We start from the raw sequence: 26,667 nt of genomic DNA on the forward strand, positions 1-26,667 counted from the left end.
AAAATATCAGTACGATGGAGACTCAACCAGTCCATGCCCACAATGACATTGAAGCTCTTGATTGCTACTGGTATGAGGTCGATTGGAAACAAATGGTTATCTAGCGTGAGGGTACAATCTATGTAGATCTCGTTAGAACTCTCTGTCTTTCCGTTAGCCATTTCTACGACGAAGGTTTGCAGTTCATGAAATCCTTATAGGTACACCCCTGTGTACGTGGGTGGATTTCACTATGTCTAGAGTTGGTGCCCGTTCCAGGTCCACTTGCGTCACCAGAATTTATTTGGGCCATAGCTGCGGTCACAGCTGCAGTCACAGCTGCTTGAAACATCACCGCATCGAACTGCGGAGGGGGTGGTGGTGGTGGAGTTTGAATTGCAGGCGTGCTTCTGGTCGTACGCTTGCGAGGCGGCATCTTTTACTGAAAGTTTATAGAAACGATGATGACCGTAAGAATCAATTGTAAGTACAATGCGGACCTTGTTAAGGTTAGAGTTTGCATCAATCTCTACTACTCTGCCGATGGCTGCATGACCTTGCTCTACGTTCCGAGCAATCCTACGGACCATGATGGGTAGGACCCGGTCAGCTGAACTTCCCTCGCCTATGTTGTAGAAGCTTCGGTCTCCGTTGAAGGGTAAGGGCTGACCCTGCTCATCACTCCATTGGTTCAAGGTTGTTGCCCACATGGGAGTGGGTCCTTGAAATGCCGGACGGGGGTTGGGTTTTGGAGCTACTGGGGGTAGGTTGTTGACTTCTGGTTCGGAGTCGGAGCCATCTGAAAAGCCTTCTGCGAGGTGATCATCCAAAGGAATTGGGTGATCATCTTCCGGCTCATTATCAAGCCATCCTCCCATGCCTTGGTTTGGATAGTACGGATCGCCAGGGAGATGAAAGCCAGCCATGCTATTTACGCGAGAAATGGGGAAAGAATAGTTAATAGACGTACTAATCTAAGATACTTATAAGATGATCGTTATTAGTTGATTCAATACTTGCATAGTGCATACCAATTACATGCAACCGAAACAGGATAGACCTTCGAATAAGTGACCCTAACTCTAAATCCGCAACCAAACAAGGAACAGGAAGTAAAGCAAAGATCACAGATTCTAAGTCTATAGCGCCTTAGTCACATGTAACCTAGGTGTACCCACTTAGCAGCTATTGTCCTACTAGTAACAACCTTTTTAGTTCTCGCATATGTAACTCATAGTAATGCATAATACTCCTATAGTATTCTGGTTCTAAAGCTCTTGTAGTAGTGTGGGTAAGTTTTTTTTTAGACTTGTTCTAACACCTCAATCATTCTTAGTCACATGCTAGTCACTCCTCAGAACATATAGTTGATCAGGCTATATCCGCTCAGGTTTAACCATATGTCTCTAAGCCTAATTGTGTTGTTCAATAATCGTAATACTTTTGTTCTGTTCTAGTATGATACTGACACTAGTATGGGTAAATATATATATATATATATATATATATATATATATATATATATATATATATATATATATATAGTTAAATATTTTATTATTTAAAAGTATATCTTTTTGGTCAGAGTGTTTTAATCCCGATGTGCTTATAGTTCGTATATCTTTTATGGGTTGATATACTTGATTCACTATAAACAAAGCTCTGATACCAATCTATCACACCCCAAAAATGAGAACGACGGAAACGTTCTAGGATGGAGGACGACATGTACAGTATCATCACAATGCATAATAGTAAAGACATGCAACAACATCCATTTCATTAATATAATAATTGTAATACAAGCGTGTTCTGTATAGTTTGTAACACACCCAAAGATATAATCAAAATAAAAGAGGAGTCTTGTATGTGATCCATCTTCTCAAAAGCTGCATATGTACCTGTCTACTGATGACCTGAGAATACAAGTTATTTTGAAAGCGAGTATCAGCATAAAGCTGGTGAGTTCATAAGTATTTAGTGTCTTTGCTTGTATAAAATTTTTACAACAATGTAGTGTAATAGCTGATATCAATGTTTGACAATAGTATACTCCCTAGAAAATCCTATATTTTCCAGTAAAAGTAGTCTTCTACCAAGACCCGTTTGTTTGCATGTTTGATCCTTTGAAAATGTAAAAGCTTTCTCCAGTGAAACTATCAGTAAGAAAATATAGTTTTACACTTTATTCATGTAAAGTAATTGGGAAAATAAGGTTTTACCCCAGCAGTGGCACTGCCGGCTAAATGTAATAAAATGCAGACTCCAGGTAGTATTAAATGTACAATACACCTCGGGGAGCCTGTTTGGCCTTTAATTCTTAATGTGTAATTAAAGGTTTGAATGTGAACTCGTATGTAACCATGCTGATTGACGATCGAATAACCGATGACCCTCTGAGTCATATGTAGTGATGTGACATTTTGTCACCCCTTGGCCTTTCGGCTGGGACTGTAGCTAGCAGTCGGGATGTGGGAGTGTCTGTCCCGTATAGATCTATACACATAATGCCCGCTCTCCCTCCAGGAGACTCTGGTTACACGGTGATAGGACAACGAAGTATCGTATCGATAAATAGTATGTCAGATTCTAATTATAGTATATTCTCTTGTATATTGTATAATGTATCTTCTGGTATAATGTATAGAGTGTTCTCTTGTATAGTATATAGTGTTCTCTTTGTATAGTATTTAGCATGTATTGACTCATAATGGTACTGACTCTGGTAGGTGTCATTGTAATAGAAGTAATGAGTAATAATCCTTAACTATACCTATTATAGTTCAACAGAAATGTTGGTTGCATGCCTCTGATACACAAGGTACTGAACTGAAGTGAAGACTTTCATATCCAACACAAATATATATGATCTATAACTAAGAATTCAACGATAATCGGACAGATAACATAATACCCTAAGTCAACAACCAAACAAGGAACAAGAAATAAGGTGAGCTATCAGTCCTAACTCCTTCAAGTCTTACTTATATAAATATATTAGTATAGATATGGGTTTGAAAATAAAGCAAGTTTAAAAGAGTTTGAAAACAGTTTTGGAATTTAAAGAGTTTGATAAAAGGTTTGAAACACTTGAAAATCCCAAGGTTTGATGCTAATTTGAAAACAGAAGCAAATCTTGTAGTCTGTTCTAGTTATTAATCACATATGATTAAAGCAATAACTAGAACTATTCAACTTGTATCCCCCCCCCCCCCCGTAAAAGCATTTAAAATCATTTAAAAGGTTAATTAAGGGGTATGAACTCACCTGCAGTGAGTGGAGTGGATGGAAATGTCGGGTAGGATGCTAGGTGTCAAGTGAGGACTTGAACACACACACGGATCCTATGTAACATGTAGTGATACATAAATGTATCTAATTAGTTATTTAATCACTAATTAAGCAAGTAAAGACACTCTAATATGTGAAAACTCTTTGTTTCAAGTGCTAGGAGTGCTAAGGGTTGCATCTAAGGAGAGTGTGGCTCCACATTGGAGTTTACTCCTCAAATGGTCACCCTACATGTGTTTACGGTTGATGGACCATTTCCCCCATGAGTTTACGGCCGTAAACTCATGGTAATGGTGCATTTGAGTGTTTCAAGGTCCTATATCTCACAAGGAAGGGTTCTAAGTTCGAATCAAAGGCTTAGGAAGTGGTTAGGGCACAAAAGGACCCATCATTGGAGTTTATGGTCCTTGGACCATCCTTGAGAGTTTACGGTCGTAAACACTTGGGTTTACGGTCGTAAGCCCATGAGTTTACGGTCGTAAACTCATGTATGCCTCAACCTTTTCGTGTTTTGGTGTTTCCAGCTCATGCATGCAAGTTTCAAGCCCTTTATCCAAGCATTTGAAGGTGTTAGGGGTATCAAAACACCATTTGAGGGTGTTTACGGTTTTGGGAGATCCCCAAACCGTAAACACATATGTTCTTGGGGATTTTGATGATTTTCCAAAGGATTAACAAGTATACTAAGTAAGTAACTAGATAGGAAGGGTACACTTACTTATATGAAGCTTGTAAGAGTGATTAGAGCCCAAAAACACTAGTGTGTGTTCTTGGGGTTCTTGGTGTTTTGAAGAACACTTGAAGATCTAAGTAAAAACCAAGAATCCATGGATGAAATGATGTATAAACACTACATTAAGTGTTGTATGAACGAATCTAGGAAGGAAACACTTACATTTTGGCGGATTTGAAGAAATGAACTTATGATACTTGAGAGAAAAAGCTTAGTGTTCTTGAGGTGGGAAGTGGAAAATGAGGAAAAGGTGTGTAAACTCATGCTATATGCATGACTTCTTGGGAAAATGGCTTTTACGGCCCAAACACCTCTTGTTTGGCCGTAAACACCTAGCTAAGGTGTTGATTGTTTTGTTTGCTACACATCACTAATAACCACACTTCCTTTTATTTAATTGTTTGACGAAAAAAAAAAAAAAAAAACACCCAAACGGACTTAAATCCGGCCAAAAATGTACTGAAATGTATTTTAATATTATATGAAGTGTTTAACTGTAGAGATTATACAAATGAAAATTTCGGGTTGTCACACCTTACCTCCTGTTCCTCGTTTGGTTGTGGACTTAGGGTATCGGTTGTTTGTCCGAAGGTCGTTTGAATCCTAGTTATATATTATCTATATGTATATAGATATAAAAGTTCCTTCTTTCTATTCGATACCTTTGGGTAGCAAAGGTATACAAACATGTTCATACATACAAACCATATTACTAGTAAACTATAATAGGTGTAGTTTAGGAAGATACTAATACTATTACTAGAACAGTGAACCATACAATGAGTCAGTTCATACATGAGTCAATACCATACAGAGAGAACATAACTTACAGATAGAGAATACTATGTTGAGAAACAAACAATACCATATAGAGAGAACATAACTTACAGATAGAGAATACTATGTTGAGAAACAAGAATTACCATACAGAGAGAACATAACATACAAATAGAGAATACTATGTTGACAAACGAACAATACCATACAGAGAGAACATACGTACATACTAGACAGAGAGAGAACATACAATACAGTTAGTACATACAATACATTCACAAGTGCACTAATACAGTTATGTGAGCCACGTAATGGGGCATGACATCACCTGTCATGGCTCGTTTTGTATCCAAAATCTCCTTAAATGAAGAGGGTTGAGTTTGTGTATAGATCTATACTGGATTGACTATCCTACACCTTGCTGCTCGCTACAGTGGGACTCGCAAGTCTACGGGTGCCAAACGTCATTTTTTCTGACGTCTTACATCATCGTGTTTATAGTCGGTAGTATGGTACAGGGCGATCACATGGTACTTTAAATAACAATTGGTTTAAAGTAGTTAGTACAGCAGTAGTTACTTAATACAACACTACAGTACTATTTCATTTTCCCATTTGCATTCACTTTGTGATCTTCACACAATAAACAGTAATGTAGAAACTATATATTTGGTTAATGATAATCAGATTTGGGAAAATACATACTCTTACAAGAGACACACACAAACACTTGATGCCTTGGTAGAAGGCTACTTTTAGTAGGAAACATAGGGTTTTCTAGGAGAGTTCAAACAATTACAAACTTTTACAAACTTATACATCACATACTTACAAACACTTTCATACAAGCAATGACACTAAAATACTTATGATCTCACCAGCTTTAAAGCTGATAAACTCTTTCAAAATAACTTGTATTCTCAGGTCACTAGTAGACAGGTACCAGTGCCAGGTTTTGAGAAGATGGAGCTCGTTCAAGACTCATCTTTTATTTTGATTCATATTTTTGGTGTCTATTAAACTTGATAGAACACACTTGTATTAAATTATATTATTAATGCAATGGATGATGTTGTTGCTTGTTTACTACTATGCATTGTTGTGATATTGTACATGACGTCCTCCACCCCGAACGATTCTGTCGTTCCGGTTTTGGGGTGTGACAAGATGTCTTTGTGAGTTTATGCATAATCATTAGAAGAGGATAAATGCATATAAGTTTAGAATCTAACAGATTTAGGTAAATGGCAGGAATTTGGAATTCTTAGTGTGCATACTTGTTGTATGGCATAACTAATGTTTGGAAAAACATAGTGTGCATATTTGGTGTATGGCATGACTAGTGTTTAGAAAACATAGTGTACATGCTCGGAGCATGGGACAACTATTGTTTTAGTTCAAGTATAAAGTTGATAGTTTGAAACAGTATGCAATGAATGATGGGTAATCAATATGGTGATAAATAAAAGGTGTTTTATTTACATTCATAAGTTCTGAGACCATATTGGATTCGATTATTCTTGTGTTTCACTTTGCATGTTTTGACTTCCAAAATAACTAGGTCGTTTTTCCTGAATAACTAAGTTATTCAAACCATCCACAGTCGGTCATATGTTGGAATTAGATATGAATCAAGACTGTCATGAAGTTGGTTTGTAGATGTCCAAGGTAGTGGACATAGCAAGAGTTGTTGCAACATTCATGAGTGCTCATAAGTTCTGAGTATTGGATTAAACCCACGCTCATTTGACTCACTTCATAGATTTTATCACGAGTGATCATGAGACGATAATATCTTATATTCTTCAAACCTAGAGATATGAGTTGTTTCCTATGAGTTAGTTAGGCATTGATTATACGAAAACGCATTGGTAACTCGATGTTATAAAATGTGTCTTTGTGTATTATTCAACAAGTACTAGAACAAGCATATGAGTCGAAGTTTATCCATTCCTTTTACCCTTAAAGGGATAAAAGGGATATATGTGGGCCCCTCGATGATTTAGTGATGACACCCCGAAGTGCTTGGCCAATCCTGGACTGATTTAATTTGTTCAATTAGTCGGTCATCATAAATCGGAAATCGGGAAACAACAAATGGACAGAGAGAATGATTATAATCCATGTCTCAGTCCATATGATATCTAGAATGGAGGAATACATGATCCCTTATCTAATGGATGTGTCATTGATTTGTTCAGAGTTCGAAAGCAGCTTTTAAGAGCTATGATTGCTAGTCGGGTTTTGAAGTAATACGCAATAATAGTTTTAGACTTATCCAAGTGGGAGAGTGTTGGATTAGTGTCTAATTCCATAACTATAATTGGTATGTACTTGGCCCGATTGGCATGGTCCATTTGGGTTGCATGGCATCGGAACAATTTGGATAGACTTTTGTGAGAAAAGGATAATTATGATTTGTTAATATATTGTAAGTTCTAATATATTAATATGAAATCATATTATTTAAATAGTATTGATCAAGAATTAATTGGAATTAATTTTGTGATCAAAAGGAGACTAATTAAATATATGGGGATTGATTGTGTAAATCATTCATTCTTATATATGTGGGCTTATGATCCATAGTTCTTCATGTTGGGCTAAACCCATGGAGTAACCCATGGATACTCCATGGAGGTTTTAACCCATGGAGCATGAAGAATATGGAAAGACATGAGTTACATGGTGTAACCTTAATAGCCACCATATATAAGGACCCCATGGCTCAAGAAATTGGCACTAGTGTGTGTACACATGAGGGCTAGCCAATTTGAGCATATGAACCTTTTCTCTCAAGTTATTACAAGATGTTGGTGATGTTGTGTGAACCATTTGAGGTGTCACACTTGAGGCACCAGGCTCTTAAGCTCCATGGAATCAAGCTACAACAAAGAGGTATGTAATTCTACTAGAATTTATATTATATGTTCTTCATATTATGCTAGTTAGAACAATACCTTGGAGAAATTGATATTTTCATGTATAATAGAGAAAACATAGATCCAAGGTATTTAGGGTTGAATGTACACCTTAGGAGTGTTAGAATGCTTAAAACCCTTCACAGATCCCCTTACGAAGGGACTGAGTAGGGTTAAGCATTTATAGCATGCTAAGAGCATTGGCCTAAGGGACGATATTAGTTTTAGAGATTAGATAGGCAGTTAGAAACTTGTAATAAATACATGTAATTGACATTTGATGATTAAATAAAATGGGTTTTATTTATAAGTAAAGTTTATTGTCTTTTGTCAATTGGTTATTTTATGTTTATCTTTTTGCATGTTTTGACTTCCAGAATAATACGATTATTCAAACTATCCACGGTCGATCATACTTTGGAAGTAGGTTATAAAATTAGACTGTCATGAATCGGCTTGTAGATTGTCTAAGGTGTTTACACATAGCAAAAGGTTGCTACAACGTTCATGAGTGCTCCTGAAATAAGATTTGAGTATTGGATTAAACCCACGGTCACATGAATCACTTCATGGAATTTATCACGAGTGATTGTGATACGATGATATCGTATAGTTTTCAACCCAAGATATCTGAGTTGTTGATTACTAGTTAGTTGTACATTGATAGTACGAAAACGCATCAGTAACTTGATGTTATAAAACGTGTTGTTGTGTATAATTTAACAAGTAATTAGTATGAGCATATAGGTCGAAGTTTATCTGTTCCTTTTACCCTGCGAGGATTACAAGCGATATCTTGGACCCCTCGATGAATTTGTTTTGACTTATGTGTCGGGCCCGGTCAGGACTCAATTGATGTGTTCAATTAAGTTCTATGTCAAACAAATCAAAAATAGGGAAACAAGCTGTTGTACAATGAGTATGATTTTATTCCATGTCGTGGTCCACACTATATCTTGAAGAATAGAGGAGTATATGATCCCTTATCTAAAGGACGAGTCATTGACTAGATCAGTGGTTTTTGAGAGCTACGATTGCTAATCGGATTTTAAAGTTACATTGGCAGTTATAGTTATTAGACTTATCCAAGTGGGAGACTGTTGGATTAGGTGTCTAAGCCCATAACTATAATTGGTATGTACTTGACCCGATAGTAGCATGGTCCTTTTGGGTTGTCTTCACCGGAGCAATTTGATAGGATGGATTTTTGAGAAAGAGGTTATTTGTGACTTATTAATATATTATATGAATAATATATTAATTGAGAAATCATATTATTTAATTGGTATTGGTCAAAAATTAAATTGGAATTAATTTAGCGATCAAAAGAGACTAATTAAATTTACGGGGACTGATTAGGTAAATCAGCAATACTTATAATTTGGGCTAATGATCCATGTTAATTAGGATGGACTAAGACTATATGAGAGTCCATGGAGGTTTAGTCCAAAGGGCCTATCAAATGTGAAGAGTCACGGTGAACTAGGATTTACATGTAAGAAACCCTAGGAATTCCACACTATAAAAGTAACCCCTAGTATCCCTAAAATCGGCCATAAGAATTCCAAGGTGAAACCCTAGCTGATTTTGTGCTTCCTAACCTCTCTCTCATTAGCCTCCTTTTGCTTTTGGTTTTTATGACTTATTTGAGGTATCACATTGGAGGTACTAAGCTCTTGAAAGGCCAACAACTACAAGCTACAACAAAGAGGTATTCATCTAACTAGTTTTTATGTTGTATATCTCCAATTGCATGCTAGCTACGGTATATGCTTTGGATACAATGAAATTGCATGTATAACTTGAGAAAACTTAGATCCAAAGCATTTAGGGTTGTATGTGCACCGTAGGATTGTTATAGTGCTCAAAACCCATCACCTAAAACCTTCTGACTCCCTAACAGACAAACCATTATGAATCATTGCCAATTCGACTTTACTTCGCAACCCAACTGCGTATAAACCCTTCCAACCCTGGATTATCTTGTTGTTTCCACTGGGAAACGGAATCCCTGACCATTTGTCGCTGCCAAAAACCCTTCACTCGATAACTAGGCGACTCCGTTCACGAGTCTCCAACGCTAGAACCATCTCGGGCTCACCTTGTTGTCCCATAATTATATCTTTGATGAAATGGAGACTTCCTTGGTCTCGTACTTACCTACTAAATAACCGATATACCAGAATTCCGACTGTTTGTTGAGGCTGATAGCCTTACACAGTAACACCGTGTGACTCTTGAACGAGTGTCTATCAGGCAAGAGTTTTCTTATCTCGCTTTCCATAATGGCACCAACAGTCCTCCTAATCCAACCAAAGTGTTGAAACAAAAAGTGACCCTCTTCAGCTAAAAGGAACCGAAAACTTTTGCATTGATGATACCGTAGATAAGCTAATATCAGAGACTATTTGTGATATTTTGTGACCCGCATAGTTGAAGATGAACCGCAAAGTTATGCATAAAGATAACTTAAGTTACTTTACTGACATTGCTTGTATTCCGTGTAATATCTAGTGAACCATTCATGGTCACCGTAGTCAGTCACTTTACGATTATTTTACTCTTTGATATAACTTTTGTGACTCTATAAATAGAGCTTCCCACTTCATGTATTCCTTACCAATTTACCAATTATCAACAATCAATCGATCACTGAATCTTGAGTTATCTTAACTGATACTTAACCGAGTCCCTCTTTACTTGTGTTGCTCATCTTATACTAACTTGTGTTTGCATGCAAACCTTGTTACAATTCAACCTTGTGTAAACTTGTTTACTGCTTATTGATATAAACTTGCTGCTATTTATTTTCCTTACATTTCCATAATCTAACTATTATTATTGTTGAGCTAACAAGATCCATTGAGATTAACTTTAATTCTACAACTTATTGTTGAGCTAACAAGATCCACTGAGATTAACTTTAGAGAATAAACTTGTTTTTGTCATTGTGACACTGATTTTTAGTATGAATGCAGGCATGTATACTTAGTTAAATATTTTTTTATTTAAAAGTATAAACTCTTGGTCAGAGTATTTTAATCCCATTGTATTAATAGTCTGTATATCTTTTATGGGTTGATATACTCAATTCACTATAAACAATGCTCTAATACCAATCTGTCACACCCCAAAACCAAGAACGGCGGAAATGTTCAGGGGTGGAGGACGTCATGTAAAGTATCATAACAATGCAAAGTAGTAAACAAGCAACAACATCATCCATTGCATTAAAAGTAAAGTTTTAATACATGAGTGTTCTTTTATAGTAATAAGACACCAAAATATGTAATCAAAATAAAAGACGAGTCTTGTCTGTGCTCCGTCTTCTCAAAACCTGGTCATCGTACCTGTCTACTGGTGACCTGAGAATACAAGTTATTTTGAAAGCGTAGATCAGCATAAAGCTGGTGAATTCATAAGTATTTTAGTGTCATTGATTTGAAAAGCTGTTATGAAAGACTTGTAAATGTTTAATGAAACATTTAGTATAAGTGTGAAAACCCTAGAAAATCCCATATTTCCTACTAGTAATAAAAAAAAAGTAGTCTTCTACCAAGACCCGAATGCTTTGAAGATTTGCATTTCTGTATCAATGAAGGTTTTTCCCATGTGCACCTATTATTATAAATATATAGTCTACCTCATCGTTTATGTGAATGTGTCACAAAATAAAAGTAATAGGGAAAATTATATAATCATTGAAATCGTATCCTTTTACCTTAGGATAATCACGACGTGGAAACTCGCCGAACAGTACAACCGAGAACATCCATCGATGAATAGGTTCCGCTGTAGCTAGCAGCCAGGTGTAGGATGGTCAGTCTCGTATAGTATATATAGTATCTCTCTCTGTATAGTATATAGTATTTCTCACTGTATAGCAAGTAATAGTATCTCTTCGTATAGTATTTAGTATATTTATATAGACTTGTGAATGAACTGACTCTTGTGTAATTCCTTGTACTGGGAATAATATTTTGTATCTCCACAACTATACCTATAATAGTTTATTGGAATGTAGATTGAATGTCCAAGTAGGTTTATACACCCTTGCTACACAAGAGTGTTGGAACTGAAGAAAGAATGAAAGCTCTCATATCAATACATATATGTATGAAACATAAGTGTATAGATATGGTTTTCAACAATAAGTTGAAAGAGGTTTTGTAATACATTTAAGAGTTTTGAACAATAAGTAATAATGACTTGATATCAGTTTATAAAACGATTCAAAAGTAGTTCATTTGATAACAAAGAATAAAATAACTGAAAACCATTGTATTTAACACATTTTGAAGTATGTGAAATCAGTTGGTTGAAAACACAGTTATAAATCACATATGATTGATTCCATAACTTCCTGTTTTCTACTTGTATTCCCCCCGTGAAAGCAATTAAAATCATTTAAAAGGATTGATTAAGAGGTATGAACTCACCTGTAGTGAGTGGTTTGGATGAACGGATGATGTAGGATGCTAAGTGTCAAGTGAAGACTTGTACACACACAATGATCCTAGTTAACATATAATAACACATATATGTATCCAATTAGTCATAAAACAACTAATTAACCAAATTTAAGACATCCTAAGACATGTAAAACACTTGATTTAAGTTCTACAAGTCCTAAGGATTGCATCTAAGGGTGGTAGGACCTTGTAATTGAGTTTAGGATTCAAGGGTAAACTCCTTTGGAGTTTACGGTTTTGTGACCAACTCTTATAGAGTTTACGGTCGTAAACCGATGAGTTTACGGCCGTAAACTCATGGTACTTTTACCATGTTGAGTTTTGAAGCCTAAAAGGTCATAAGAATCATTCCTACTTCATATCTAAGCCTTTGGAAGTGATTAGGGCACCATTTCACTCCTTTGTGGAGTTTACGGTCCTTGGACCACTTCTCCTTGGGTTTACGGCCGTAAACCCAAATGGTTTATGGTGTTTTTGATGTTTCAAGTCCTAAGCACTTTAAGGATATGATCTAGACTAGTATCCAAGGCTTGGTAAGGGACTAGGGCACATTTTGGCCCCTTTATTAGGGTTTACGGTCCAAGAACATCTTGGACCGTAAACACCTTTGATCTTGTGTTTCTTGGGTGTTTTCTTGATGATTAGAAGTGTAGCAAGTCTTATAATACACTAGGGTAAGAGTACTTACTAGGTAGAAGCTTGAAAAGGTGCTAAAAGTCCAAGAACACTAGTGTGTGTTCTTCGTGTTCTTGGTGAAACTTGAAGATCTACACTTTTGGAATGATTTCACGGATGGAATCATGTAAGATCACTAGATTAAGTAAGATATCAACTTTTTAGGAATATAAACACTTACAAAGTTGAAGATCAAGAAGAAAAGTTGGATGATACTTGAGAGGATTTGAGTTTGGATCTTGAAAATGTGAAAAAGTGGTAAATAATGACTAGGTGTCATATTTATACCCCCTTTTAGGGTTTACGGCCGTAAACACCTTTGTTTAGGCCGTCAACTCCAAACTCTTGGAGTTTTGGGACATTATTGTCGCACAATAAACCCTAGGGCATCCTCTCTCCTGTTATCTCCTGAAGTACTAACTTCTAAACACTCAAACTTACTCCAGAAAGCTTGAAAGTTAGCAGAAACTGTTCTGACTTCTATTGAAGTGAATGGTTGTACAAAATAGAAATTTTGGGTTGTCACATCATCCCCCCGTTAGAAGGAATTTTGTCCTGAAATTAGAGTTTAAGCAAATAAGTAGTTACAAATAACTAAGTAAAAAGACGAGGATATTTCAGTTTCATCGAATCCTCTCGCTCCCAAGTGAATTCAGGTCCTCGCTTGGCGTTCCAGCGAACCTTCACTATCGGGATACGACTTTGTTTCGTTTGCTTGACCTCCCGGTCCATGATCTCTACTGGTTCTTCCACGAAGTTGAGGCTCTCGTTGATCTCGATCTCGTCGAGTGGGATTACAAGAGTCTCGTCGGACAGACACTTTTTCAAGTTCGAGACGTGGAAAGTAGAATGTACGTTACTGAGTTCGCGGGGTAAGTTAAGTTTGTAAGCTACAGGACCGATTCTAGCGAGAATCTCTAAAGGCCCTATGTATCTTGGATTTAGCTTTCCACGCTTTCCACAGCGTATCAAGCCCTTCCAGGGTGAGACCTTCAATAGAACACGGTCTCCCACCTGGAAGTCCAACGGTTTCCTTCGTTTATCAGCGTAGCTTTTCTGTCAGTCTCTAGAGGCTTTCAATCGTTCACGAATCTGAACGATCTTCTCTGTCGTTTCCCGAATGATCTCCGGACCCGTGAGAGTGCTTTCAGGAACTCGTCCTTTAGCTAACTGGGTATCACCCACCTCAGCCGAGCACAGAGGGGATCTGCACTTTCGGCCATAGAGGGCTTCGAATGGAGCAGCCTTTATGCTCGTGTGATAACTGTTGTTGTAGGAAAATTCGACAAGGGGTAAATGAGTATCCCATGCCTTCCCAAAGTCGATCACACTGGCTCGCAACATATCTTCCAAGGTTTGGATAGTTCTCTCACTTTGTCCGTCGGTCTGTGGATGGTAGGTTGTACTCATGTCCAGCCTAGTTCCTAGGGAACTTTGTAGCGACTGCCAGAACCTCGAAGTCAATCTACTATCTCTGTCCGAGATAATGGATATGGGAACACCGTGCAGTCGTACAATCTCCCGAATGTAGGTTTTTGTAAGCTTCTCTATCTTGTCTATTTCTTTGATAGGCAGGAAGTGTGCGGACTTGGTCAATCTGTCGATAGTGATCCGCTCCCACTTCCATTCCGGTATGAAGTCCATAGTGATCCGCTCCCACTTCCATTCCGGTATCTCTCGTTGTTGTAGAAGACCGGAGGGTTTCTGGTATTCGACCTTGACCTTGGTGCAAGTCAGGCATTTACTTACGAAGGTAGCAATCTCTGCTTTCTTGTTAGGCCACCAGTATATCTTTTTAAGATCAAGATACATCTTATCTGAACCTGGGTGGACGGAATAATGAGTGTTCTGTGCCTCGGTCATGACCAAGTCTCTGAAGCCACCGTGTTTCGGTGTCCAGATCCGATCCATGAGGTATAAGGCTCCGCCACCCTTGACTTCCAAATTCTTATCCATCCCTCTTAGGGTTTCACTCGCCACATTTTCAGGTTTCAAAGCGTCAAGCTGAGCCTCCTTAATTTGCGTGGACAAGTGTGAATGGATAGTCATAGTCAATGATTTGACTCTACGACCAGAGTATTCTTTGCGACTTAGGGCGTCGGCTACTACGTTGGCTTTACCCGGATGATAACGAATTTCACATTCGTAATCACTGAGTAGCTCGACCCACCGTCGTTGTCTCATGTTGAACTCCTTCTGGTCGAATATATGTTGTAGGCTTTTGTGGTCTGTAAAGATAGTACTTTTTGTACCATAAAGGTAGTGTCTCCAGATCTTCAGAGCAAACACAACTGCTCCTAGTTCAAGATCGTGGGTGGTGTAGTTAACCTCGTGTGTCTTCAGCTGTCTCAAGGCATATGCGATGACGTTACCTCGTTGCATCAGAACACAGCCGAGCCCTTGATTTGAAGCATCACAATAGACAACGAAGTCTTCTATCCCTTCGGGGAGGGATAGTATTGGTGCGGTGCACAAGGCTCGCTTGAGCGTTTGGAACACTCTCTCCTGCTTCTCTTCCCAGTCAAAGGCCACGCCCTTCTGCGTCAGTGTTGTAAGAGGTTTCGTAATTCGGGAGAAGTTCTGAATGAACCTGCGATAGTAGCCAGCGAGACCTAGAAATTGACGAATTTCGGTAGGTGTCTTCGGTGCTGACTAGTTCTCAATGGCCTTGATTTTGGAGGGGTCCACGTGAATTCCCTCTTCACTAACTACGTGGCCCAAGAATTCGACTCTTCGAATCCAAAATTCGTACTTAGAGAACTTCGCATAGAGCTTTTCCGATCGTAATGTTTCTAAGACTCTTCGTAGGTGTTGACTATGTTCCTCCTTACTTCGAGAGTAGATGAGTATGTCATCGATGAAGACAATGACGAACTGATCCAAGTAAGGACGACACACGCTATTCATTAAATCCATGAATATTGTGGGCACGTTTGTTAATCTGAACGGCATCACTACAAACTCGTAGTGTCCATAACGAGTTCGGAAGGCTGTCTTGGGAACATCCTCCTCTAACACTCATAGTTGGTGGTACCCGGATCGTAGATCTATCTTCGAGAAGTAGTTGGCTCCTTGAAGTTGATCAAATAAATCGTCAATGCAGGGTAAGGGATAACGATTCTTAATGGTAAGCTTGTTGAGTTCCCTGTAGTTGATGCACCTACGAAACAATCCGTCTTTCTTCTTGAAGAACAAGACGGGTGCTCGCCATGGTGAGAAGCTTGGCCTAATGAATCCCTTCTTGAGAAGTTCGTTAAGCTGACTGGAATGTTCCTGCATCTCCGCCGGTGCCAGACGATATGGAGATTTGGCTACTGGAGTAGCCCCTGGCACTAAGTCGATTCTGAACTCGACTTGGCGTTGAGGTGGTAATCCCGGTAGTTCTTCTGGAAAGATGTCGGGAAAGTCGCGTACTTCTGAGATGTTCTGAATGTCTTTCACTTCATGACTCGTATCGACGATGTGTGCGAGGAATGCATGATATTCCTTTCGCAAGCACTTCTGAGCTTGGATACACGAAATGATGCGAAGGTTCGTACTAGGTTTGTCGCCGTAGATAACTAGGGTTTCGCTGTTAGGGAGGTTAAGACGAACTGCTTTCTCAAAGCACATGATGTCGGCACGACGATGAATTAACCAATCCATGCCGATTATGACGTCGAAACTTTTAATTGGGACCGGCATGAGGTCTATTTTGAAAGTATGACCATCTAAAATTAGAGTACAACCTACGTATATGCAGTTAGTACTTTCCGTTTTCCCGTTTTCCATTTCTATAGTGAATGATTCATCTAGTGCACGTGGTTTTTGTTTAAGCAAGTGTGCAAATTTCTGGTTTACGAAGCTTTTCTCCGCTCCACTGTCGAAAAGTATGCATGCATAAGAGTTATCGAGGAGAAACGTACCAGTGACCACTGTGGGGTCAGCAACCGCTTCCTCGTGACCTATGGCCAGAACTCTTTCTACTCCGCCAGCTATCCCTGCCTTAGGGCAGATCCTCTTATAGTGGCCCACTTTACCACAACCGTAGCAAGGTTGGCCCACACCGGTGTTAGGAACTTGAGCGCTCGGCCTTGCTGGAGTCTTGCAGAAATGGGCAGTATGCCCCCTTCTGTTGCAGTTAGTGCACTGCATTTCCCAGCAAGGTCCGTTGTGATGGAAGGTGCATTTCTTACACTTCAGAAGATTACCGACATAAGGCTTCACTGGTAAGGGATTAGCAGGGACAACAGGAGTTACCGTGGCAACATTGATTGTAACTAGTTGTTGTCTCTTTGAGGATTCTTGTGAAGTCCCGCTTTTCCTCTTGTTCCACCCCCTTTTCTTGTTGTTGTTGTTGTTTCCCTTTTGTTGCTCGGGTGTAGAAATTTTTGGGTTTTGGTAGTTTCCGTGATCTATAAGAGATTGTGCCAGTTCTTTAGCGCTGTCAAAAGTAACATGCCTTGATGCTAACACACTTGACTGGATCTGGGGCGACAGTCCCCAAATATATCTCTCTATTTTCTTGCTCTCTAGAGTAACCATATCAGGGCAAAGAATTGCCAGATCACAGAATCTATTAGTATAGGTTGATATGTCAGAACCAACCATTACAAGACCCCAGAGTTCCTGCTCGAGTTTTTGAATTTCCCCTCGTGGACAGTACTCTCTCATCAGCATGGCTTTCAAGTTCTCACAGCTTATCGAATTTGCCACTATCAGAGTCAGTGACTTAACGTGGCCATTCCACCAAGTTAAAGCCCTGTCAGAAAAGGTACAAATACAACTTGACCTTATTGTTCTCTGGGTAGGCGCAGATTTCAAAGGTTGCTTCTGTTCTTTCTATCCACTGCCTTAAGATCATAACCCCTCCGGTTCCATTGAAATTTCTGGGTTTGGCATTTGTAAAATCCTTGTAGGTGCATTCCCGGGGGTGCCTATGACTCTCGCCATGGTTGGAAGGAGGTGCACCTGTTCCCGATCCACTAGGGACAGGAGTATTTATGTGTGACATGGCAGCCGCTACGACCACCGTGACAGCTGCTTGGAACACAGCAGCGTCGAACTAAGGAGGTGGTGGAGGTGGTGGTATCGATGTTTCGTTATTATTGTTACGCCTTGGATTTATGCGAGGAGGCATCTTTTAACTTCAAGTTTAAAAGATAGAAACAATGATAAGAATCCAATAGTATAAAGAATGAAAGTGTCTTGTGAACTAAGTCGCCATAGTTCGATATCAAATGAGAGTATGAATTTCTAAACAGATTAGATAACTGCTGAAATTACTGCTATATAAGATGTAAATGAGTTCGGGAAAATGACCTAACTATAGGTCTTACATCATACCATAAGGAAAATGTCCACAGTTTAGAAATCTAAGAAAGTACTTGAGAGACAAGAATATTTTACAGAAAAGTGCTACTTAGAGCTCAGTTAGGAAAGGCTATTCCTTATATCAAAAGAGAAGATGTACTAGACATCTTCTACCGGCGATGGGAATTCCTAGGGAGAATCCTCATATCCGCCAGTTGACATACCACCTCTTGGAGATGTCGCTCGTGAGCCCTCTGACGAACTCGAAGTTCTATGACATCGGTCCGAGATGCAGCTAACCGTTGCCACAGATTCTTATTGGTTCTTCTCGTCCCTTCGACAGCGTCTTCCAGATGTCGAATGCGGACGGTGTTAACGCCCGAGTTGGCATCAATTTCCATGACTCGGTCGATGGTTGCTCGACCTTGCTCGACATTTCGAGCAATCCTACGGATCATAACAGGCAGAGCTCGATCCGCAGAGCCACCTCCGCTAAGGTCATAGAAGCTTTGGTCCCCATAGTATGGTAAGGGTTGACCCTGTTCGACGCTCCAGCGATTCAAGTTTGTTGCCCACAAGGGTGTGGGACCTTGAAACGCGGGTTGGGGTTTGAGATTCGGGGCCTGGCCCACTTGGGGTAGGTTGTTGACTTCAGGCTCTGAGTCAGAACTATCAGAAAAGCCTTCAGCATGGTGATCATCCAAAGGGATTGGGTGATCATCTTCTGGTTCTTCCTCTAGCCATCCAGCATCGCCTTGGTTTGGGAAGTACGGGTCGCCGTGGGGATGGAATCCAGCCATAATATCTACGCGAGAAAAGGGATATAAGAAATAACTAAATAGACGTACTAATTAGATAATTATAAGATGATCTTTATCAGTTACTCCAATACTTGTTTAGTGCATACCAGTTATATGTACTCAGGACAGGATAGACCTTCGAATAAGTGACCCTAACTCTAAGCCCACAACCAAACAAGGAACAAGAAGTAAAGCAAAGATCACAGATTCTAATTCTATGACGTCCTAGGTACATATAATCTTAGTGTATCCACTTAGCAACTATTGACCTACTGATAAAGACCTTTTTAGTTCGCAGATAAGTAATTATAGTAACACCAAATACTCACATAGTATTTCATTGTGGTAGTGTTGGCAAGTTTTTAGACTTGTTTCCATATCACAACCATTCTTGGGCATATGCTAATCACTCCTCGGACCAGCATAGTTGATCAGGCTATGCCACTCCCAGGACTGACCATACATCCCCGAGCTTACCTGTGATATTCAACAATTGAAATACTTTTGTTTTTGTCATTGTGACACTGATTTTTAGTATGAATGCAGGCATGTATACTTACTTAAATATTTTTTTATTTAAAAGTATAAACTCTTGGTCAGAGTATTTTAATCCCATTGTATTAATAGTCTGTATATTTTTTATGGGTTGATATACTCAATTCACTATAAACAATGCTCTGATACCAATCTGTCACACCCCAAAACCAAGAACGGCGGAAACGTTCAGGGGTGGAGGACGTCATGTAAAGTATCATAACAGTGCAAAGTAGTAAACAAGCAACAACATCATCCATTGCATTAAAAGTAAAGTTTTAATACATGAGTGTTCTTTCATAGTAATAAGACACCAAAATATGTAATCGAAATAAAAGACTAGTCTTGTCTGTGCTCCGTCTTCTCAAAACTTGGTCATCGTACCTGTCTACTGGTGACCTGAGAATACAAGTTATTTTGAAAGCGTAGATCAGCATAAAGCTGGTGAATTCATAAGTATTTTAGTGTCATTGATTTGAAAAGCTGTTATGAAAAACTTGTAAATGTTTAATGAAACATTTAGTATAAGTGTGAAAACCCTAGAAAATCCCATATTTCCTACTAGTAATAAAAAAAAGTAGTCTTCTACCAAGACCCGAATGCTTTGAAGGTTTGCATTTCTGTATCAATGAAGGTTTTTACCATGTGCACCTATTATTATAAATATATAGTCTACCTCATTGTTTATGTGAATGTGTCACAAAATAAAAGTAATAGGGAAAATTATATAATCATTGAAATCGTATCCTTTTACCTTAGGATAATCACGACGTGGAAACTCGCCGAACAGTACAACCGAGAACATCCATCGATGAACAGGTCCCGCTGTAGCTAGCAGCCAGGTGTAGGATGGTCAGTCTCGTATAGTATATATAGTATCTCTCTCTGTATAGTATATAGTATTTCTCTCTGTATAGCAAGTAATAGTATCTCTTCATATAGTATTTAGTATATTTATATAGACTCGTGAATGAATTGACTCTTGTGTAATTCCTTGTACTGGGAATAATATTTTGTATCTCCTAAACTATACCTATAATAGTTTATTGGAATGTAGATTGAATGTCCAAGTAGGTTTATACACCCTTGCTACACAAGAGTGTTGGAACTGAAAAAAGAATGAAAGCTCTCATATCAATACATATATGTATGAAACATAAGTGTATAGATATGGTTTTTAACAATAAGTTGAAAGAGGTTTTGTAATACATTTAAGAGTTTTGAACAATAAGTAATAATGACTTGATGTCAGTTTATAAAGCGATTCAAAAGTAGTTCATTTGATAACAAAGAATAAAATAACTGAAAACCATTGTATTTAACACATTTTGAAGTATGTGAAATCAGTTGGTTGAAAACACAGTTATAAATCACATATGATTGATTCTATAACTTCCTGTTTTCTACTTGTATTCCCCCCCATGAAAGCATTTAAAATCATTTAAAAGGATTGATTAAGGGGTATGAACTTACCTGTAGTGAGTGGTTTGGATGAACATATGATGTAGGATGCTAAGTGTCAAGTGAAGACTTGTACACACATAATGATCCTAGTTAACATATAATAACACATATATGTATCCAATTATTCATAAAACAACTAATTAACCAAATTTAAGACATCCTAAGACATGTAAAACACTTGATTTAAGTGCTACAAGTCCTAAGGATTGCATCTAAGGGTGGTAGGACCTTGTAATTGAGTTTAGGGTTCAAGGGTAAACTCCTTTGGAGTTTACGGTTTTGTGACCAACTCTTATTGAGTTTACGATCGTAAACCCATGAGTTTACGGCCGTAAACTCATGGTACTTTTACCATGTTGAGTTTTGAAGCCTAAAAGGTCATAAGAAGCATTCCTACTTCGTATCTAAGCCTTTGGAAGTGATTAGGGCACCATTTCACTCGTTTGTGGAGTTTACGGTCCTTGGACCACTTATCCTTGGGTTTACGGCCGTAAACCCAAATGGTTTATGGTCTTTTTGATGTTTCAAGTCCTAAGCACTTTAAGGATATGATCTAGACTAGTATCCAAGGCTTGGTAAGGGACTAGGGCACATTTTGGCCCCTTTATTAGGGTTTACGGTCCAAGAACATCTTGGATGGTAAACACCTTTGATCTTGTGTTTCTTGGGTGTTTTCTTGATGATTAGAAGTGTAGCAAGTCTTACAATACACTAGGGTAAGAGTACTTACTAGGTAGAAGCTTGAAAAGGTGCTAAAAGTCCAAGAACACTAGTGTGTGTTCTTGGTGTTCTTGGTGAAACTTGAAGATCTACACTTTTTGAATGATTTCACGGATGGAATCATGTAAGATCACTAGGTTAGGAAAAGTTGGATGATACTTGAGAGGATTTGAGTTTGGATCTTGAAAATGTGAAAAAGTAGTAAATAATGACTAAGTGTCATATTTATACCCCCTTTTAGGGTTTACGGCCGTAAACACCTTTGTTTAGGCCGTAAACTCCAAACTCTTGGAGTTTTGGGACATTATTGTTGCACAATAAACCATAGGGCATCCTCTCTCATGTTATCTCCTGAAGTACTAACTTCTAAACACTCAAACTTACTCCAGAAAGCTTGAAAGTTAGCAGAAACTGTTCTGACTTCTATTGAAGTGAATGGTTGTATAGAATAGAAATTTCGGGTTGTCACAAAAGCCTTGGCGACTCCTTCAAGAGATACAACCTCATTATCACAAAAATTTCAAACGCTGGCACTATAAGAAGCAATCACGAAACAAACCTACAGTTTCTGAATGGTTTGGGTAAAAATTGGACTATGGCTAACATGATAGTCCAAGGAGATAGAAAGGTCCAAACTCTATCACTGTTCAAGCTATACGGTGAACTTCAAGCCCAAGAATCAACGATGTTGAACGAATGTGCAGACCTTGGTGGACCACTTGCTTTGATGGCTCAAACTCCACAGTCAAAACTCCTCAGTACCCATATCCCACAAAATCCTCATACCCACTCATATGACAACTCACCACAGTCGTATGAAGCTGATGTAGAACTTGATGACGAAAAAGAGTTTCAGAATGAAATTGCCCTGGTCAGCCAACAGTTCAATAAACTCCCACAACCATCCTTTCGTAAAAACCAACAGTTCACCAAACCACCCTTCAATCGCAACTTCAATTCTCAAAGCAATCATCAAAGATATCCCAGAAACCCTCATCACCAATCTTAGCCACAGAATGCTCCTTCAAAAGAAACCCCGTAGACCAACAAACCTTCAGACTCCAGTACCACTACCGAAGACAAAGACGGACTCATTGTTTGTCATAAGTGTCACAAATATAACCACTTTGCCAAAGACTGCAAAACAAACGTGGTAAAAGACAAGGCATTCTACCTTAGAATGACTCAAGAAATGGAGGAGAAGGAGAAAGAAAAGGCAAGATCTTATGTTGCTTAAGTGAAAAGGGATCATCAGGTGTGGTCCTTGGGTGATGAAGATGAAGAGATTGACAACAACCGTAAGAAAGGGAAATTTGCATTGTGGCAGCTAGTGAGGAAGACAGATCAATGAACCTGCAGAGGAATTATTGCTACATGGCAAAGGATGGAACCCTCAGCATCGTCGAACAGGTAAAAATTACGATTCAGTCAAATGATTACAGCATGCATAATTGTGAAGCTTATTTTGAAATACTTAATAACACATGTGTTTCCGTCCTTACAGACTACAATAAAGCCCTAGATGAAAAGAACATAGCGACCCAAGAGTTGTAGCATGTGAGAGGAAGACTAGAAGACAAAAAGCTTACGGTCATTATGTTAGAAAAGGATTTGTTGTTAGAAAAAGTTGCTAGAGTGTTAAGTGAAACCCAATTAGATATTGCTTTAAATCAACGAGATCTTTCCGGAAAAGAAATTGTACGCTTGAATCATTTAATTGAAAAACAGTTTACTGAAAGTGAAGCTATTGAGAATTTAGTGAATAATGGGACCGTAGACAACACTTATAATTAGGGATGGTCTAATGGGTACTCTACCGATGAGAACGCTCCTCCTCGGTTTGATGTTGATCATCCCTATGTCCCACTAGATCGAACTTTCCATTATCCAGTCAATGAAAAAACTTATCCCAAAGACATCAGATGTCACTTAGGTAGACTTCATGAACTTAGCAACAATTGTGTAAGTCCCTAAAACATGAACCAACTAGTAATCAATCGAAATCACTAAGCAAGGGCAGATCTTCACAATTATTGACCTTCACAATGATATGGCCGAAAACTAACTGAAGAACCGGCCATCTAAGTCTCCTTATATAGGGAACATCAAAATATAAGGAAGCCCAAATCCTAAAATGCCTAAGGACCGAAATCAAGGATGATTTCGATCCAACCCAACCGAAAACCCATATTAAGACCCAACAATGAATAACAAAACCTAACATGTATTTGCCTAGCACAAACCAACAAGGTAGGACCTAACAATTTCCCCCCTTGGTTTGATGCTAGTTTGAACTCAAGGCTTGTCAACAATCAGCACATCTGAGCTCCCAAAAGCACCTGCCCATATCCTCTTGTTAATGATTACTGCAACCATACCAGTGAACTCTTTGGCAGCAACCTCTAAAACCTCATCTTTGACCACGATCAGATGACCTGCAAGAGTATGGATATCACGCTCACCGAATTGTAAAAGATCCTTCTCTTCAAGAAGACGAATAACACCAGTCGGAAGCTTGATGACGGCAGTGGCTGTAGCTTCATCAAAAACCCAATATTCTATATTACGCAGAGAACCGTCAGATGTCTGCTGAATAACAGGAATTTGTTTCATTTGCTTGGTGGGAGGCCACATCACATTCTTCACTTTTTGATTGGTGTTGGGATCATATACGCCTTTCGCTTTCTTTAAGAAGGAATCTACAGTCTTCATCCCATCAAAATTTCTCTTTACTTGATTCTCCAAGAAGAGCTTAAATTCAGTTCCATGAGGATCATTCGATGGGTTGTGGAAGGGAGCATGAGCTAATTCTATTAGATCAACCTTAGTCCAAGAACTAAAGTCATTTTGATGCTCGTAGCACTCGACATTACCACTACTTCTTTTGACCGCCCAAATATCCTTTTTATCATGAAATCCTTACACCTTTATACCCGACCGATCTCCATACTTAGATGTGAGTCTCCTTTTACTAAGCTCAGTGACACTTAATTGAGGTCGATCTCCACAAACGTCTTGATCGGAGTTTTTCATGAAAAGTAATTTTCCTTTTCCTTGAGCTTTAGCTTGCCTCTGAGCTCGCTTCAGGGTTACTCTTCTGGGGTCAGCATTAGTAGGTTCATCCTAAAATCGGTCAACAAGGCAAGTTTTATTAACCTGACAAGGAACATCTTGTGGTGCATGGGCAGATTCACTTGGAGTTGCATTAGCTTCATCAGGCTCACTGCCAGATGTCTTGAATTTGTCACCAAATTCGTCGATCAGCTTATTCTTCAAGTCAAAATATCCGGCTGAAAGAGCAACAAGATTTTGTTGTAGATAAGAAACCTGCTTTGTCTTTTGAGAATGATCCCTTTCAAGCTCGGAAACTCTAACGTCCGGAGTTCAAATCAAAACATCTTTCTTGATAATCTTCTGATTCCAGATCCCAAATTCTTCTTTAAGCTCAAAAATTGTTTGATCTTCATCATTTGAGCTCCCTACACCAATAGATATACATTTTCCTTTGGGTGCAGGATCAACATTTTCTCAAGCAAGAAACCTGGCAAGCCTTTTAGAAGCGAGATCATGTGGAAGTAGAGGAGCTGAAGAGCTTCCCGGTTCAAAATATTCTTGAGCAAAACTAGGCTCCTCATGCAAAATTGGTCTTTTGACTTGAATCGGTTGGGCTGGTTCAGTAGTTGTGGTTGGCTGTTGAGCTGGTAGAGTTTGTTCCCTAATAAGCACTCCCAGCCTAGGATCATCACACTTTCGTTTTAGTGGTGGTTGGGAGGCTTGAGACTCTTCAATATCACTTTCAAATGGAATAATGTTTCGAGTAGCAATTGCTCGTGTAAAATCCTTGCAGTTGAATCCAATTGTGCAATAACCTCTGCCATCTGAGCGGGCGTTTGTAGCGGTAGCTTGAAAATGTTTCTATCTCCCTCAATCTCTGTTGGAAAACTCATAACGTCATCGACTTCATCAAACTCGAGAAACAAACGAAAGTCATCATCACTAAGTTCAAAATCAAACATGTCGTCCTCATCATTAAGACCATTTGCATCACCATCTTCATCATTACATTCTCTATCATCATCACCATCATCATCATTAAGAATTGGCACATGATCCTCCGCCACAATTGCCACAGGAGGAGTGACAGCAGAAACAACCTCATGTTCAGGACGAGAAATACTTTCAGCTTCGGCAACTGGAACATTCTCTGGTTCAACAGCTGGAATATTTTGAAAGGCTGAAGCTTCTTCAATCTCAGCAATTTTTCTGAATTTTAACAATGGGCTTGTTCCCCTGAATACAATCTTTGAACCCTTGCGATTTTGTTTCATTAAAGCAAAAGAGTTTGGACCCAAAGACTTTATATCCAAAGTTTCACCCGTCGTTTCCAAATCAGGATGTTGATCATCAAGGATCATCTGTAGAAATCTTGGGTACATCAAGAACACAACCTTCTTTTTCCATAGTAGGTTGCTCTTCATCTCACACAAACCTTGAAAAGTTGAGGTCCAAATCCATAATAAGAGCAATAATGGCACCAGTAGATGACTGGGAGATCTCATCAACTCCCCTTTCCTGCCTGAAATGCATATCACAAACGTGTGAGCTAGGAAGTGCCAGTAGGGAGGGAGTAGCTTCTTCAAAGTTGGGGGAAAAGTTCCTTCATAGCACATTCGTTCGAGAACCTCCCTAATCTGAGCAGCAGATATCTCAGTCGGGAATCCAGGCTGATCTCCAAATCTAAGAGCTTCACGAATGGTTTGCTCTGACACTATAATCTTCTTTCCCTTGACTGTTGACTCTATAGTGCATGTACCATCTGCACCTGCTTCATTGATAGAAGCCTTATCCCAGAACTCACTCACTAGATCTTTATAAATGACAGGATTCACTCGAAGAGCGTGAGTGATCCTGCAGTTGTTTAGACCATGAACCATGGACTTAAACTCCTGATGGTTCTGTGGTGGATCATAAAGACATCGAGCAATGTTGTGAGAGTAAGAAAATTTCAA

The sequence above is a fragment of the Lactuca virosa genome, chromosome 3 (genome assembly GCF_052849685.1).
Source record: "Lactuca virosa cultivar CGN04683 chromosome 3, Lactuca_virosa_CGN04683_v6, whole genome shotgun sequence".
NCBI lineage: Eukaryota > Viridiplantae > Streptophyta > Magnoliopsida > Asterales > Asteraceae > Lactuca > Lactuca virosa.